Source organism: Anolis carolinensis, chromosome 3 (genome assembly GCF_035594765.1).
Source record: "Anolis carolinensis isolate JA03-04 chromosome 3, rAnoCar3.1.pri, whole genome shotgun sequence".
NCBI lineage: Eukaryota > Metazoa > Chordata > Lepidosauria > Squamata > Dactyloidae > Anolis > Anolis carolinensis.
The window spans coordinates 126,074,857-126,090,427 of NC_085843.1; the positions used below are offsets into that span (position 1 = coordinate 126,074,857).

Below are 15,571 nucleotides of genomic sequence, written 5' to 3' on the forward strand. Positions count from 1 at the left end.
ACACACATATGTGCATTATGTCTGATCTGGCTATTGACTTTAGTAAACAGAACTGAAACCAATACAATCACAAAACCCTACTATTGTTATTTTTCCAAGAAAGGTTCTATAATAAGGCATTTCCCTCACTTTGTTGAGCTATTTCCAGACATAACAGCAGCTTAGGAAACATTACACAAAAGAGCACTGTATTATCTAATATCTGTCATTGTATATTATTCTGCTTTCTTCCTTTCAAATACATAAACCCACCAGGCAATGGAAAACAAAAAGGCTATAAAATAAGTTTGAGATTGATGACAACAGCTATCGTTAAAATTTATTTCTTTTGACTGAGAGTAGGTAGGTTTGATTATTTCCCCCCAGATAACATTTTATTACCACAATTTTCTTCTAAAGCTCTCTCAGGGAGGGTGAACTATGCCATTGTACCATTAATATATATATAGTGTTCCCTCACTTATCGCTGAGGTTAGATTCCAGGACCGCCTGCAATAAGTGAAAATCCGTGAAGTAGGGACACTATATTTATTTTAATATTTATACATTATTTTAGTAGTTATACACTATTTTAAGTCTTTATCAACCAATCGTTTATTGATAAATCGCCTCCTTCTCCTCCCATTGCCACTTGGGCTCCTTTTCTCTCCCTTTGGCTTCTCTTTCCTCCCTTCTTTAGGCTGTAAATTATAATTTTTTATGATTTATAATAGTCTTTTAGAGTTTATTGAAAAACCGCAAAACAGTGAATCCGCGAAAAGTGAACTGCGAAGTAGTGAGGGAACACTGTAAACCCAGTATGATATTGGTATGAAAGCCAGCATAATGTAGTGGTTTGAGCATTGGACTACGACTCTGGAGACCACGGTAATAGTAGTAGTAGTAGTAGTAGTCTTCTACTTCATTCACAGTCTTCTCCGACTCTTCATGACCTCATGGACCAGTCCATGCCAGAGCTCCCTGTCGGCCGTCACTGACCCCAGTTCATTCAAGGTCAAGCCAGTCACTTCAAGGATACCATCCATCCATTTTGCCCTTGGTCGGCCTCTCTTCCTTTTTCCTTCAATTTCCCCCAGCATCATGATCTTTTCCAACCTTTCCTGTCTTCTCATGATGTGGCCAAAATACTTCATCTTTGCCTCTAATATCCTTCCCTCCACTGAGCAGCCGGGCATTATTTCCTGGAGGATGGACTGGTTGGATCTTCTTGCAGTCCAAGGCACTCCCAGGATTTTCCTCCAGCACCAAAGTTAGTAGTAGTAATAGCGTTATTATTATTATTCACTTTATTAATACTTTGCCTTTCTTCTAGTGGGGACTCAAGGCAGCTAACAATCCCACAATTAAGTCATAGTTTAAAAAGTGCAATACAAAAATAAAAAACAGTTAAATAATACAGTGTGAATTAAGGTAAAATATAATATACACATTTAAAATGGGCCCAGTTTGCACACTAGCTTTAATTGTGCAAAAGATGATCAGATGAGGCCCTGCTCACGGTCTCGTCAGCCTCACAGTTGCGGCGGGCGGGGACGAGAGACAGGGCTTTTTCAGTAGTGGCTCTCCGCCTATGGAAGTCAGGCAGGCTCCCTCCCCCCTATCCTTCCGTAGGAAGGTTAAAACTTGGTTATGGGGCCAGGCTTTTGAATAATAATTGGCAGCATTAATTATTATCATGTAGGCTGGAACTCAATCGACAGACCCAGTTTTTTGAACTGAACACGCCTACCTGTATTTTATAATGTGTTTTATGAATACTGATGTAAGTTAATAATAATTTTTAACTGATTTATATTGCACTGTATAATTTTTATATATGTGTTTTATTGTAAGCCGCCCTGAGTCCCCTGTTGGGTGAGAAGGGCGGGATATAAATATTGTAATAAAAATAAATAAATAAATAAATAAATAAAAGCACTCCTGGTCACTGCTGATAATTGGGCCTCAAGGTTCAGAGCCAAATCCAGGATTACGTGATTTTAATTGATGTTTTTAATAATTAATGTTTAATTGCATGGTTTTAATTATATTTGTTTATTTTTATATTTGTAAAATTTGTATCCCTGGGTGAAAAGGGCAGGGATACAAATAAGTGAAATAAATAAATAAATAATACTCCCTGCAAGCCTGCATTTGGAAGTGACTCCCTATTCCCAAATCTGTCCTGCAACTGACCAGGAGCACATCTGTCTTGTCTGGATTAAGCTTTAATTTGGTTGCCCTCATCCAGTCCACTATAGCTGCCAGGCACTACTCTAGCACAGGAACTGCTTCCTTAGAATTAGGTGGATAGGGGAATAGAGTTTGGTGTCATCTACATATAGATGACACCACACTCCAAAACTCCGTATGATCTCTCCCATTTATATGTTCAACAGCTCGGGAAACAAAATGGAACCTTGAAGGACCCCACAGACCAGTGGCCAAGGAGTCAAGCAGGATTCCCCAGCACCACTTTCTGAGAACGTCTCTCCTGGAAGGGAAGGAACCACTGAAGAACAGTACCTCCAAGCCCCATCTAAAAAGGCAACCCAGAAGGATACTATGGTCGATGGTATCGAAAGCCACTGAAAGGTCCAGGAGAAACCAACAGGGACACACTTTCTCTGTCCAGTTCTCTGCGTAGGTCATCCACCAAGGAGACCAAAGCTGTTTCTGTCCCATAACCAGGCCTGAAACCAGACTAAATGGTAGTTAATTGACACTACATAAAGGAATCTGATTGCTCATCCCAACTACAGACATTCTAACAGTGTTGATCCCAACAAAAAATTGTACATCTCCATGGTGAATACTAGCGATTTATGAAAACTCACTGGGTTGCCTTAGGTAAGTCACATACTCCATGCCACAAGAAAACCTGTACTAGGGTAACCTTAGGATCGTAATAAACCAGAAATTACTTGCCGGCACACAGCAGCAGCAGCAACAACAACAACAACAACAACAACAACAACAACAACAAATATGTATCTCTACCAAATATTTACCAACGAGTTATCAATGCATAAGACACCCCCTTATCACAAATCCGCTCAGCATTTTAAAAACCCAATTAGCCAATGTCTACTGGATTGTTGACATGTCCAAATAATTCTAAAATATCAGAAAGACACAGGGACAGACTGTGGTATGACTAGAGAAAAGGCAATTCATTCCCAAATGAGAAGCCCATTTTGCCTATGTCAGATCACAAGCGAATGGTAGCAAGATATGCAGAACTATGATGGTTCATATTCTATTATTATTATTAGTAGTAGTAGTAGTAGTATTACTATTATTATTATCTTTATTTATGCACCACCTTTCTTCCCATGGGGACTCAAGGTGGCTAACACTCAACAGTAAACAAGTTTAAAAGGTACAATATAAAAGTTTAAAAAATTAAATAAGTGTGGTAAAATGGAATAAAAATAAGTAAATACTAAATACACTAAAATGGCCTTTAAAGCTCATATTCCGCCCAATCCCATCCAACTTCTCCAGAGCCTGCTCCTTACATTTCCCCAAATGCCTGTAGACATTAAAAATCTTGATTTGCTTGCAGAAGGCCAGCAGGGATGGGGACATCCTAGTCTCTCTTGGGAGGGAGTTCTACAGCCTGGGAGCAGCCATTGAAAAGGCCCTCTCCCATGTTCCCACCAAATGTGCTTGGGAGGCACATGGTGGGACAAAGAGAAGGCCCTCCCCAGTAGATTGTAGATGTCTCCCAGATGCATAGAAAGAGATACGGTCCTCCAGATAACCTGGACTTGAACCATATACAGCTTTGTAGGTTAAAACCAGCACTTTAAATTGTGCTCAGAAGCGTGTTGGCAGCCAGTGGAGCTGTTTCAGCAGAGGAGTTGTATGTTCCCTATAGCCACAACTGGTTAGCAGTCTGACCGCTGCTCTTTGGGCCAACTGAGGTTTTTGAGCACTTTTCAAAGGCAGCCCCATGTAGAGCTCATTACAGTAGTCCAAGCTGGATGTAACCAAGGCATGTACCACCGTGGCCAGATCTGACTTCTACGGGAACTGGCGCAGTTGTTGCACTAGCTTTAACTGTGCAAAAGCACTTCTGATCATTGCTGATACCTGGGTCTCCAGGTTCAGAGCCGAATCCAGGAGAATTCCCTAACTGCGAACTTGCATTTTTCAGGCGGAGTGTAACCCCATCTAACACAGGCTGACTCCCTATTCCCAGATCTGTCTCATGACTTAATCTTATCTGGATTAAGCTTCAATTTGTTTGCTCTCATTGAGTCCATTGGACTAATTTAGCACAGGAATCACTTCCTTGGAATTAGGTGGAAAAGACTGAAACAATGGGTGTTATCTGCGTATAGATAGCACCACACTCCAAAATTCCGGATGACCTCTCCCAGCGGTTTCATGTATATGTTGAACAGCATGGAGGACAACACAGAGCCCTGAGGAACCCCACAGGCCAGTGTCCAAGGAGTCAAACAGAAAACCCTCAGCACCACCTTCTGAGAACATCCCTGCAGGAAGGACCTGAACAGTACCTCCAAGCCCCATCCCAGAAAGGTGACTCATAAGGCTATCATGATCGATGGGATCGAAAGCCGCTGAAATGTCCAGAAGAACCAACAGGGACACACTCCCCCTGTCCAGCATTGCTTTTATATGCTTTAATTTGTAAGAATATTTTCCACTGCTTTTTCCAGATGAAAACATGCATTGGCTTTAAGAGCACTTGGCTGGATGCATCTCAGGCTGGATCTACACTGCCCTATATCCCAGGATCTGATCCCAGATTATCTGCTTTGAACTGGGTTATATGAGTCTGTACTGCAGATAATCTGAGATAAGCAGATAACCTAGGATCAGATCGTGGAATATATGGCAGTGTAGATCCAACCTCAGGCCCCATCTACACTGTGATATAAAATTAAGATTATCTGCTTTGAACTGGATTATATGGCAGTGTAGATCCAGCCTCAGCGACTGCTTCTAAAATATATAATTCCCTCCCAAGGGTGGGTGATCTACCAGCTCTTTGCTGTCTTTTTGACAGCAGACAGAGAAATTATTGTTTACATAAGCCTTCAGACTTCGCAAAGCAAATGGAATTATGTGCAGTCGGGACTACAGTGTTCCCTCACTACTTTGCGGTTCACTTTTTGTGGATTCGCTATTTTGCAGTTTTTAATAAACTCTAAAAGACTATTATAAATCATAAAAAATTCCAATTTACAGCCTAAGGAAGGGAGGAAGGAGAAGCCAAAGGGAGAGAAAAGGAGCCCAGCCGGCAACGGGAGGAGAAAAAGGCGATTTATCAACACACGATTGGTTGATAAAGACTTAAAATAGTGTATAATTATTAAAATAATGTATACATATTAAAATAAATATAGTGTCCCTACTTTGCGGATTTTCACTTATTGCGGGCGGTCCTGGAACCTAACCCCAGCGATAAGTGAGGGAGCACTGTACTATATTTAGATATGTGCATTTCAGCTATTTCAATTTTTAATGTTTTAAGTCGTGTTTTATTTTAAATGTATGGCTTAATGCCTTTGATGCTTTTGTATTATATACTGCTTTAAACAATCTGCTTTGAATTCTCCAAGTTACAGACAAATGACTTGCAAATTACTTATAGTTAAGAACAGGGGTGAGACAATAGGAAGTGAGAGAAATCTATCCCTTGGAAGGGAAATTCACTCCTGAAAGGGTTGTCATGGGGGAAAGGTGTCTCCGCTGAAGCTTTATCACCAAGCTTTGTTTCTACAACAAGCCATTTTTTTTTTCAAAATCCAATTATCACAGGGACAGAAAGTGAGGTGAAATCTTCTAAACAGGAGAACAAACAGCAAAGTAAATGTTACAGGTGTGTTAACCCTTCCTTATACTATCCAAAGCTAAAAAATTCTGTATATGGCATGAAATACTTATTTACTGTTGGCTTTACTATTATTAACAATAAGCTACTCAAAAACCTTTATTGTGTCTTGGTTATTTGCTTGCATTTGCAAGGTTTGTGCCTTTTTTTTCCTAGGTCTGGATTCTCTTCCAAGTATGTACATACTATAGTGCTCCATAGTTAAGGATTTAGTTCTTCTGAAAAACATCAAAGCTGTTAGTGGCCTGCCAAGTAAAGAAGGATTCTGCTAACTGATAGAAATTGTCTCCTACGGATCAGAAATATATAAAAAGAGTGATATATTTCCTCAGATCACTAAAGTCCTGCACATACCTAATCTTGTCTAACTTCTGGAATTATTTATTGGATGGGATTCCAACATGTAAAAGGAATTCAAAAATCCATATTGTGGAACCAGCTTTGATTAGGTCAACCAAGAGATACACATTTTCTTGTGTGTGTGTGTGTGTGTGTGTTTGCTTTTGAAACACAACCGGTTTTTCTTCAGACAGATTTTTTTTAATACAGAGAGGAAGGGAGGAAGAAAAATAATGATGTAACAGTCACAGGTCATGGTATTTGGTTTTTTAAATTTTGCTTTGATAGTCTGCAAATACATTTTCTTTACCACCTCAAACAACATAAAAATTGTATAACTCAAATATCTTTCTTCCTCACCCATCCTGTATGCTTACTTTTTAAAGTTTTTGTCTGACAAAGAAGTGGAGGGAATGGTGTGGGATGATACTCTAAATAAGCAAATCAACATAGCTACCCCTGCAGGTAATACCAGGGATCTCTAAGTAATGCCTGAGACTCCTGCCTGAGACTCTGGAATACCATTTGTTATTGTCTATGGCAGAGCTTTCCAAACATTCCATGTTAGTGACACACTTTATTGACAGGCATCATTTTGCGACACAGTAATTATGTTTTACAAGCAAACTGGATGTTCAACCAACCCCTCACAAAAGATACATAAATTGTAATAACAAAATGTATAGGACACATACCATATCTCATGAAAACCTTTCATTTACATATTTAAAAACATATAACTGACTAATTGCTTACTTCACATAGACTCAGAGGTTTCTTATGATGTTTACGTGATACACCTACACACTGCAACTGACACACTGACATGTTACATCACATAGTTTGGAAAGCTCTGGTCTATACTGACAACACTGGGATAGATGGACCAATGGTCCAATTTATGCACAAGGCCGCTTCCTATGTTCTGTGCCACATTTGCAGAGCTCACCAAATACTAGTGATAATATAAAATTACAAACTCCTCTTTGCATAATATGTCTCTTTGATGAAATGCTTTGCACTGTTCATTTAAAACATTAATAAGCTTTGAGCCAAATGCAACTGAACTACCTGTAATTAAATTATTAGGCTATTTTTATGTTTAATTGAGACAGATGCAAAAATAATCAATGGATTCTTGCTCACTAATAATCCTGGTTCTCGGACTAACATTTTAATCATTTTCTCCCGATAGAATGTTTCTAGGAGCATTCGTCCGAATAAATGGCTAAAATATCTCAGATCATATATGTCTAATTGTAGTCAAGACTAGCTCTTGTCTGCATGTACATTTCAATTTACCTCTGGGGATAATGTTTGTTAATTGTATTTCTTTTACACTGGAGGGGGGAAAAAGCTACTTACTAAAAGGGGCTAAGTGTTCTCTTCTTTCCCTTTGTTCACACAAGACGCTAAAGTCACTTCAAGAGGTACTTAATCCCATCATCCATGGTTACAATTGCCTTACAGCACTCAGTCAAAAAGAACCTGAAGTAAATGAATCTATATTGTGCAATTAAAAGGAAGTCAGGTAGTTATTTGCCTGCGGCAGGTTCCTGGTCCAAATACATAAAATGGCACAGTGGGGTTCCTAAATACTGTAGTGTTTTAAATTTGGTCAACTACAATATGGCACAGATCAAAAGGAGGAATATGCAAGGAAAAAGGGGGAGTCCCTCTTCCCTAGTGTGTATTGTAAAGCAAAAGAAAAGGGGAAGGACTTCTAAATGTTTGAAGTGACAAGAATCTACAATAGTCCATATGAAAGGGAAATGAAAATATCAAGAGTTAAAGAAGAAAATTGATGTTTTAAAGAAAGCCTCAGTTCCTTGCAATTGTCTCCCAAAAACCCAAAATATGCTCAATAAAATAGTTGAATAATCCGTAACGTTTTCATTCAAGATATCAAGTTGTTCAAGATATAACTTTCTTCTGCTATTGCAAAAGCAGTTAGGAGGAATTTGGTACTGTGGTAGCTTGTCACTTTAAACTTACTTAAAATCTTGATTCCTCCCCCCTCCCCCCAAAAGGGATCTACTTGAATTATTATCACTAGTTTAAATGGTAAATATGGTGTCAATTAATAAAGCAACCTGTTTGACATCAAGAAAAGCCATGGAAGTTGATTTATCAATATTTCTTATTTTAGTTGAATCAGAAACTAAAACGTTCATGAAACTCATTACATGCACAGTTTACATGTGGTCTTACACCTTCCTTAACATTTTTCAAAAACTGACAAAGAGTCTCCTTTCACAACAACAAAAAAAAGAAAGGGTCAGATTATTATAACAGAAGATTAGGAGAAGCTGGCCTCTAAACATTTATAAATGAGAGGTCTTTAAAAAAAATAAAGGAACAAGAAAATTTATTTTAAAAAATTGTTAAATTTGTACTGGCTTCAAGATGAGGGATTATTTATATTACATTCTGCTAATAAAGAAGAGTTCTATTAAAGTAAATGAGCACATATATCAGGGCTGGTCCAAAGCATATGACTACAGTAGACAAAGAACAAAATAGTGCCACCTTTCTGTTGAGGAAAATGCAGCCCCTGGCCCATTTACACCCCCAAATCTCACTTTTGTGGTTCTCCAAAGTTCCCTAGAAGCCCCTATCCCTCAGCTTCACAGTTTCTCCATCTTTTCTTTTAAAAATACCAGGCTGTATTTCATATCAATCTTTTTTTATTTTTGTTTTAAAACATGACCCAAAATACAAAAAAAAACTTGCCCAAGTGGCAATTTATTCTGTATCCATCTACAAAAACTTTCAAATTCCTCATGGCAATTTCCTAACCAAAAAGGTGACCACTAGCTACTTCTGGTGCACAGTGAAGCACTGATCAGGGCTGTGAACATCCACACCCACCACCCATACACACACACACACACACACAGCTGTACAACTCTGCTGCATTGTTTATGCAGAATCATCATTAAATCTTTTTTCTCCATTGGAAGGAGTTTATTTTTTTCTAGCACACTGGAGGATAAGGATAAGACTGGCCATATGCAACATACAGTTCTGTCATATAGGACAGGAGAATTCAAAGGGGTTTTCCAAAGAAGAGTCACTGGTGCTCTATAGCAGAGCTTTCCAAACATTTGATGTTGGTGACACACTTTTTAGACATGCATCATTTTGCGACACAATAATTCAGTCTTATTAAGCAAACCAGAGGTGAAACCAATCCCTTATAAGTGATGCAGACATATATATATATATAAATTGCAATGAAGAAATGTATGCGAACCCAACAAATATTTCATTAATATCTTTTTAAATACATGATTTTTAAGGTGATAACATAAATTTCCAAGATTTTTGTCATTTCTAGTTATGTTCATGCAGCACACCTACACACTGCAGCCAATCCACTAAGGGCTTCATTGCAAACGCCAGGTGAAATGTCCCACTTCACCTGGCATCACAGCGAAAGGAGAGGGGCACTGGGGTGAATCCCTCTCAGTGATGCTTTCTCCATCACAGAGGGGAAGTGTTGGCCTCCTGGAGAGGACTAGTACTGACTCCAATGGAAGCCTACTGTGTTGTGGGGAAAGCGCCCAGTGATGCTTTCACCCCAGTTGGGCCTGCATAAGCCTCTGCCCATTAGATGGGGTACAAGTGTCATAGGACACTAAATTTCCCCCGTCCGATGAGGTCCTAACTTGTCACAACGCACCGTTTAGAAAGCTCTGCTCTTCAGCATCTGCAGCTTGAAACATTTGCTTCATTCATCATAAATGAGGGCAAATTCTCACCAATATACACTAAGGAAATGACTCCATTAGAAATTCCCTAGATCAGTCTTCCTCAGAGTAGACCCCTCCAGATGAAGTTGGCTTCATCTTCCATCATATTGGCTGGAAATGATTGCAATTGTTGTCTGATGCAACCATAGAAACCAACTGGAAGTCGCTAGTACAACACTCCACAAAGCAGATAATCTGGAGAAGGCAATGTAATTGTTTTTTCAAGAAAGCCATCACCAATGATGGCAACGCTTGTGTGTTCAAAGAATAAACTAAAGTATATCACACTATCAATCAGTTGCCTGTTGGGAAACCAAAGTGGCCCATGGAAGGAGTGGGGAAGGAGGCCTCCAAATGACCCTCTGTGGTCAGCTGCCCAAAGAGGGATGTTATTTCATGTTGAAGTGAGACTTATATAGACTGTGCATTACAAATCAATGATTAACCTTGGTTATTGTTTTTTTAAAATATGCATAACAACACCGGGGAGTGCTACCACTGGGGGAAAAAAACAATTACCAAACCCAAAGGCTTTATCTTAAATCACTGACAACTTTTGTGACACTTTTACAACCTCTTTAATGCATTTACCTTCCCACATGCTCTCTATAGAATCCAAGAAAGTCTACTTTAGAATTACATTCTTCAAATGTTTTTCTTTTCAATACTGCAAAATATCAATTGAAAATAAAAACCATGAGAAAAAGGGAGATCTTTTCAAGGAAAGATAGGTAAAACCCACATTGGAGTGGATGAAGGCCTACTATTACAGACCTTAACTATTAAATGACAAACTGCAATTTTAGCTGAAATAGTTCACTGAGGTCATTCCACCCACCAGTGTTAACCCCCATGACCTTTTCATTAATCCATCAAGTAAATTATCTCAATGGTACTAACTCTCTGATTTGCAAATATCATGGACCATTCCATGCACAGTAAGCATATTTTCTCCTCTTCACTTAAAACAGAAAACTGAAGAAGAATGGAGACAATCCAACACAAATTTAAGCCAAACTGGGAAAGTTGCACCTAAAAATCAAGTAGTCCTAGTTACCCATCTGAAGGAGGTAGTTAGTTACCATTAATGTTATGAAAGTACAGCTTGGCCATCCCTTATCTAGAATTCCAAAATTCGAAATACTGTACTTCAAAGTCCAAAATGGTGTAAAATGGCCTTCAGACTATATGTATAAGGTTTATATGAAACATAAATCAATTCTGTGTTTAGACTTGGGTCCTAAGTGCAAGATATTTCACTATATTTCTGGTCCAAAGCATTTTAGATAAACGGCAATCAACCTGTAGTATTTTAAGACATAAAAGTAATATTGGTTACTACATTTTTGGCAAATAAAGGAGATATGAGAACTATTTAAAATAGCTTAAAATTGAAGTTTAAATGTGAGGATGACTCTCTTCACTTTGAGTATTTTTGCATTAAAAATAACCCTGGTTTCTGTGCTCACAAACACCCTTGTGCCCATAATGATGATACACTGAAATGGACAGATTCAGACTTGCATACATTTTTGTGTGATCATTCTAGATAAGGATTAAGGACATCTCAGTCTATTTAAATAAATTACTTAAATGAGTATGCAAATACTTCTGTTTAACCATGCTGTAAAAATTATAGAGTATGATTTTTATTTTTTTATTTTTTAAAGATAGAGAGCTCTTTTACACATCTTAAATGTGTAATTCTACTAGTTTTGTAAGATGAACAAATGTCATGGGCATAAAGATAGGAAGCTATTTTACACATCTTAAATGTGTAATTCCACTAGTTTTGTAAGATGAACAAATGTCATGTGCATAAAAACACTTTATATTTGCATCATTCTTGTAGTGGGCAGAAGTGAGATGGCTTTTTTTGGGTACTGAGCCCATAAGTATGGAATTCTCTTACAGGTGGCCCCTTCCTTATTGGCCTTTAGGGAGGCATTAGAAACATACTTTAAGTTGCTGTTCCTACCTAAATTCTGTGACCCTAATAGTTTTACTGATTTAAATTGTATTTTAAAATCTTGAGGCACTTCTGCTTTCAATTAATTTGATGCCACACAGTACTGTTAGTTTTATACCTTTGGTTCACTTGCATGACTATATCCTATTTTTATGATAATATGATACCTATTTTAATTTATTTCCTATGACTAATTGTATTTTAATACTTGTGTAGAAGTAATCTTAGGCATTTGACCTAAAAGAAACCCTAAAAATACTTTACATATCAGAAAAAATTAACGATCCCACTGAGTTTATAAATGCATTTCAAACAAAATATCTAATTCAATTCAACCCAAAATCCAGAATTTCAGGGAGCTGACATAATTTGATTTTTTGCTTCAGCATGCCTATATGTAAATAAAAGAGTTACGTCAGTGTCCAAAGAGTCAACTTCCTCAATCCTAATGCTTTCCATTATACCTGGCTACTGAACATAATGATTGAGGATGATATGGTCTGGACCTCTGCACAACCAAGTAACTCTGCAACACCTAAGGACCAATGGTTCACATCACATAGGCAGAATGTTAGTCAAAGTGCCATTTATACCTATAAAGTAGGGTCTAGCAAAGTGCACTGGATCCAGACTGAATTCACCTAGCATAAGTGTTAGGACCTAAATATCCTAAATATTCCAGACCCCATCTTCTTGGAAACTAAACACTGTCAGCCTTGGTTAATACTTGGATTGGAGACAGCCAACTAATCACAGGTTTTGTTGCCTATATTTCAGAAGGAACTGGCAACACTATTTCTGAGTACACATTGCTTAAGAAAACCTTATAAAAATTAATGGAGCTGCCATAAATGGACAGGTCACTTGAAGACACTCACACACATTATAAGCATTTCTAATTCTGTTTCCAACTTACTGACATACCTAAGCAATGGTCAACCAACGTACTGTCATGCAAATTTTGAAAAATGTGACATTAGCTTGAATACCTAATGTGGACATCTATCTGTGGCCACAAGCCAGGTGAACAGTATGGGACAGAAGAAAGACATTGGATGCCACTGTCATGTTATTTTGTGGGTCTACAGTCATCTGGTTGAAAAAAAAATCCTTAGAATACTACACTATTCAGGCATTGGTGTGATTCAGTCAAATCTGTGCTTATATCCAGATAATTATATTGCTCTATTGAGTTAATAGAAATAGCTCCTACAAAATGTCTTAAAACATTGAAATTACTCAAATCCATTTAATAATCCTCCATGTCTAAAAACTACCATAAAAATCATAAACCTATAGATATTTAATAAATACCATTTTATCTGTAGTACAATGTGTCTTATCTACAGTGCAACAATATTTTAACAAAGTCCCTGAGGCTGAAACATTCTCAATTAGAAATAAAGAAAGAACCTTCTTCCTTTCTTGGTGTCCCATGAGACAGCCTCTTATTGCAATTACTTTCCAAGCCTTTTAATTATACAAATGAAAAATCATATGCTAGTCATATTAACTAGAAATGAATTATGTGCTATCCCATGAGTTTACTACAGATTTCACACTTCACTGACTCTTAACAGAAATCTTTTAATAATCATTATAGACATAATAATCAAGGTACAGCATTAGGTTCCAGAACTGTGCCCCAAAAGAACTGTGGGAAGATGTTATCATTTCATAAGAGTACCAAAGTGGCTTCATACTGTGAAATATTTCCAGTGCATATAATGCCTAAATGACAAAGTAGCGCAACGCTAAATCATGTGTTATTCTAATGACCTGCTTACTAGAAAAGAAAACTCAAGCTTCGGTAGCAGAGTCTTCAGAATATAGCTGATGCAATTGTGGATGTAATCCTTTTCCAAATAGCTACACAGAATTTCCTCAATAGCCCTTACAACAATCTGATGGGACAGGTCACAAGTATTATTTCCATTTTGCCGATGAGGCTAAGAAAATAAAGCCTTCCAAGTTCAGCTTCACAGACACTAAAGTATATCACAAACCTGGAATGGAGCCTAAGAAACTTACATTTTTGCAGGGTAAAAGCCTAGACCTGTGTTTGGTATCGAAGACCTGAACTAACAAACCCAAATTTAAGCATGTAATCATTCCACTTTGGAAATCTTTGGCCTGCCACAATTCCTTACCATCAGCTATGCTGAGTGGGGATGATGGAACTTGGAGGCCAGAACATCTGGAAGGGCAAAAGTTTCCTGATCTCTTTTCTACAAGAATAACAAGAAATAAAGCTTGAGTTTTATTTAAAGTCTCAATTAGTAATTTTAAAACTCAGTCTCTTTCTTTTAGTCCAATAAATATATACAGTGATAAATTAAATACATATTTTTGTTCACAATATGTTATTTTCAAACTAAAACTAAGCACTAGCAGCCGCAAAGGCCAACTTATTCCTAGCAGCTATTTTTGTGTGCTGGGTTACCGAGTACATCTGCCCCTATTATGCACCCAGTGGGAGTTTGTTATCAGTCTTTCACAGGTGCCATTAACTTATGTGGCCATGATTGCTACGATCCACATTCATTTGGGTGACAGTGCAACACAATGAAACCAATTGAAACTTGCCCTAAATGTTAAGAACCAAAGTTGTGCTGTGCCCAGCAGGTCCTGGCTTCCTGGATCTTTTCTCCTCTTATTTTTAAATAAGAGGAGAGGAAATGTTTAAATCTATGGGCAGATTTACAACATCAGCATCTTCCTGCAGCATATCTGCGCAGTTCCTTTTTCTTTTTTCCTTCCTCAAAAACAGATCTACAAAGCCAACTGTCTCTTCTTCTAGGTGTTTCACAGAGATTGAGAGTGACGGGGAAGGCGACAAGCATATTGCACAGAAGGCATGCTGAATTTGCCCATGAAAATCCAGCCTCTTCACAGAGCAACAATATTTGAGGCATTTGCTGCTATCCTTCTAATTTGGGGATGGATGCTAAATAAAGAGAAAAGGGCCCTAGTATGGCGAGAGGCATGAATTGACTGCATTGTAAATAATTTTCTAATGCTATACTCATACAAGTTGCCTATGTCTCACTACCAAACTACTCTCTAAATCTCAAACGTTTATTAGGAATAATTATCATAGTTCCTAGGACATTTACTCCTAGCTTGCTTCCAGGATCTCAAAGAAATTATGGCACGAATGCACAAGGAAATTTCAAGATATGTTTCTCAAGGACTAGGACAGACTTTTTGGCACTGAGAAAGTTGCCAAATTGGTTTTCTGCTTTAGAAAGGGTGGGGAACAGAAAGAGTCAAAAACTCGATGGAGACATCTAAGGTTCTTGGCTATCTTTTAAGCAGCCTTACAGTGTGCCCCAAATATGCAAGAATAAGCATTTCCGCATTCTACCCATTGGCCCTGTCTCTTCACACACATTCCCAATGTACCCCTTCACATCCACTCTGGCAAGTACCTGAATGGTTTAGATTCCTGCAGAGAAGTCTTACCCCTCTCTTCCCAAACGCACATTCCGTCTGTGGGTAGAGTTGCCAAACCATCTAGTTGGCCAGGCTTCACCCTCTTTCTAGACATGCCACCTAGGGCTTGCTTGGAAGTTCATCTGGCCTTGATTCCAAACTTTAATTTGTAAGAAATACTCTATTCCAAACATTTCATGTTGGCATCACACCATTTGAATACAT

The 15,571-nt window shown here is 38.1% G+C and overlaps 1 protein-coding gene across 1 annotated transcript in view; it reads right to left on the minus strand.

Annotated features, from left to right (window-relative positions):
• The window catches only part of clybl (citramalyl-CoA lyase), a 234,877-nt gene that overhangs the window by 94,478 nt on the left and 124,828 nt on the right, over nucleotides 1-15,571 (minus strand). The gene's annotated exons all lie outside the window — the stretch shown is intronic.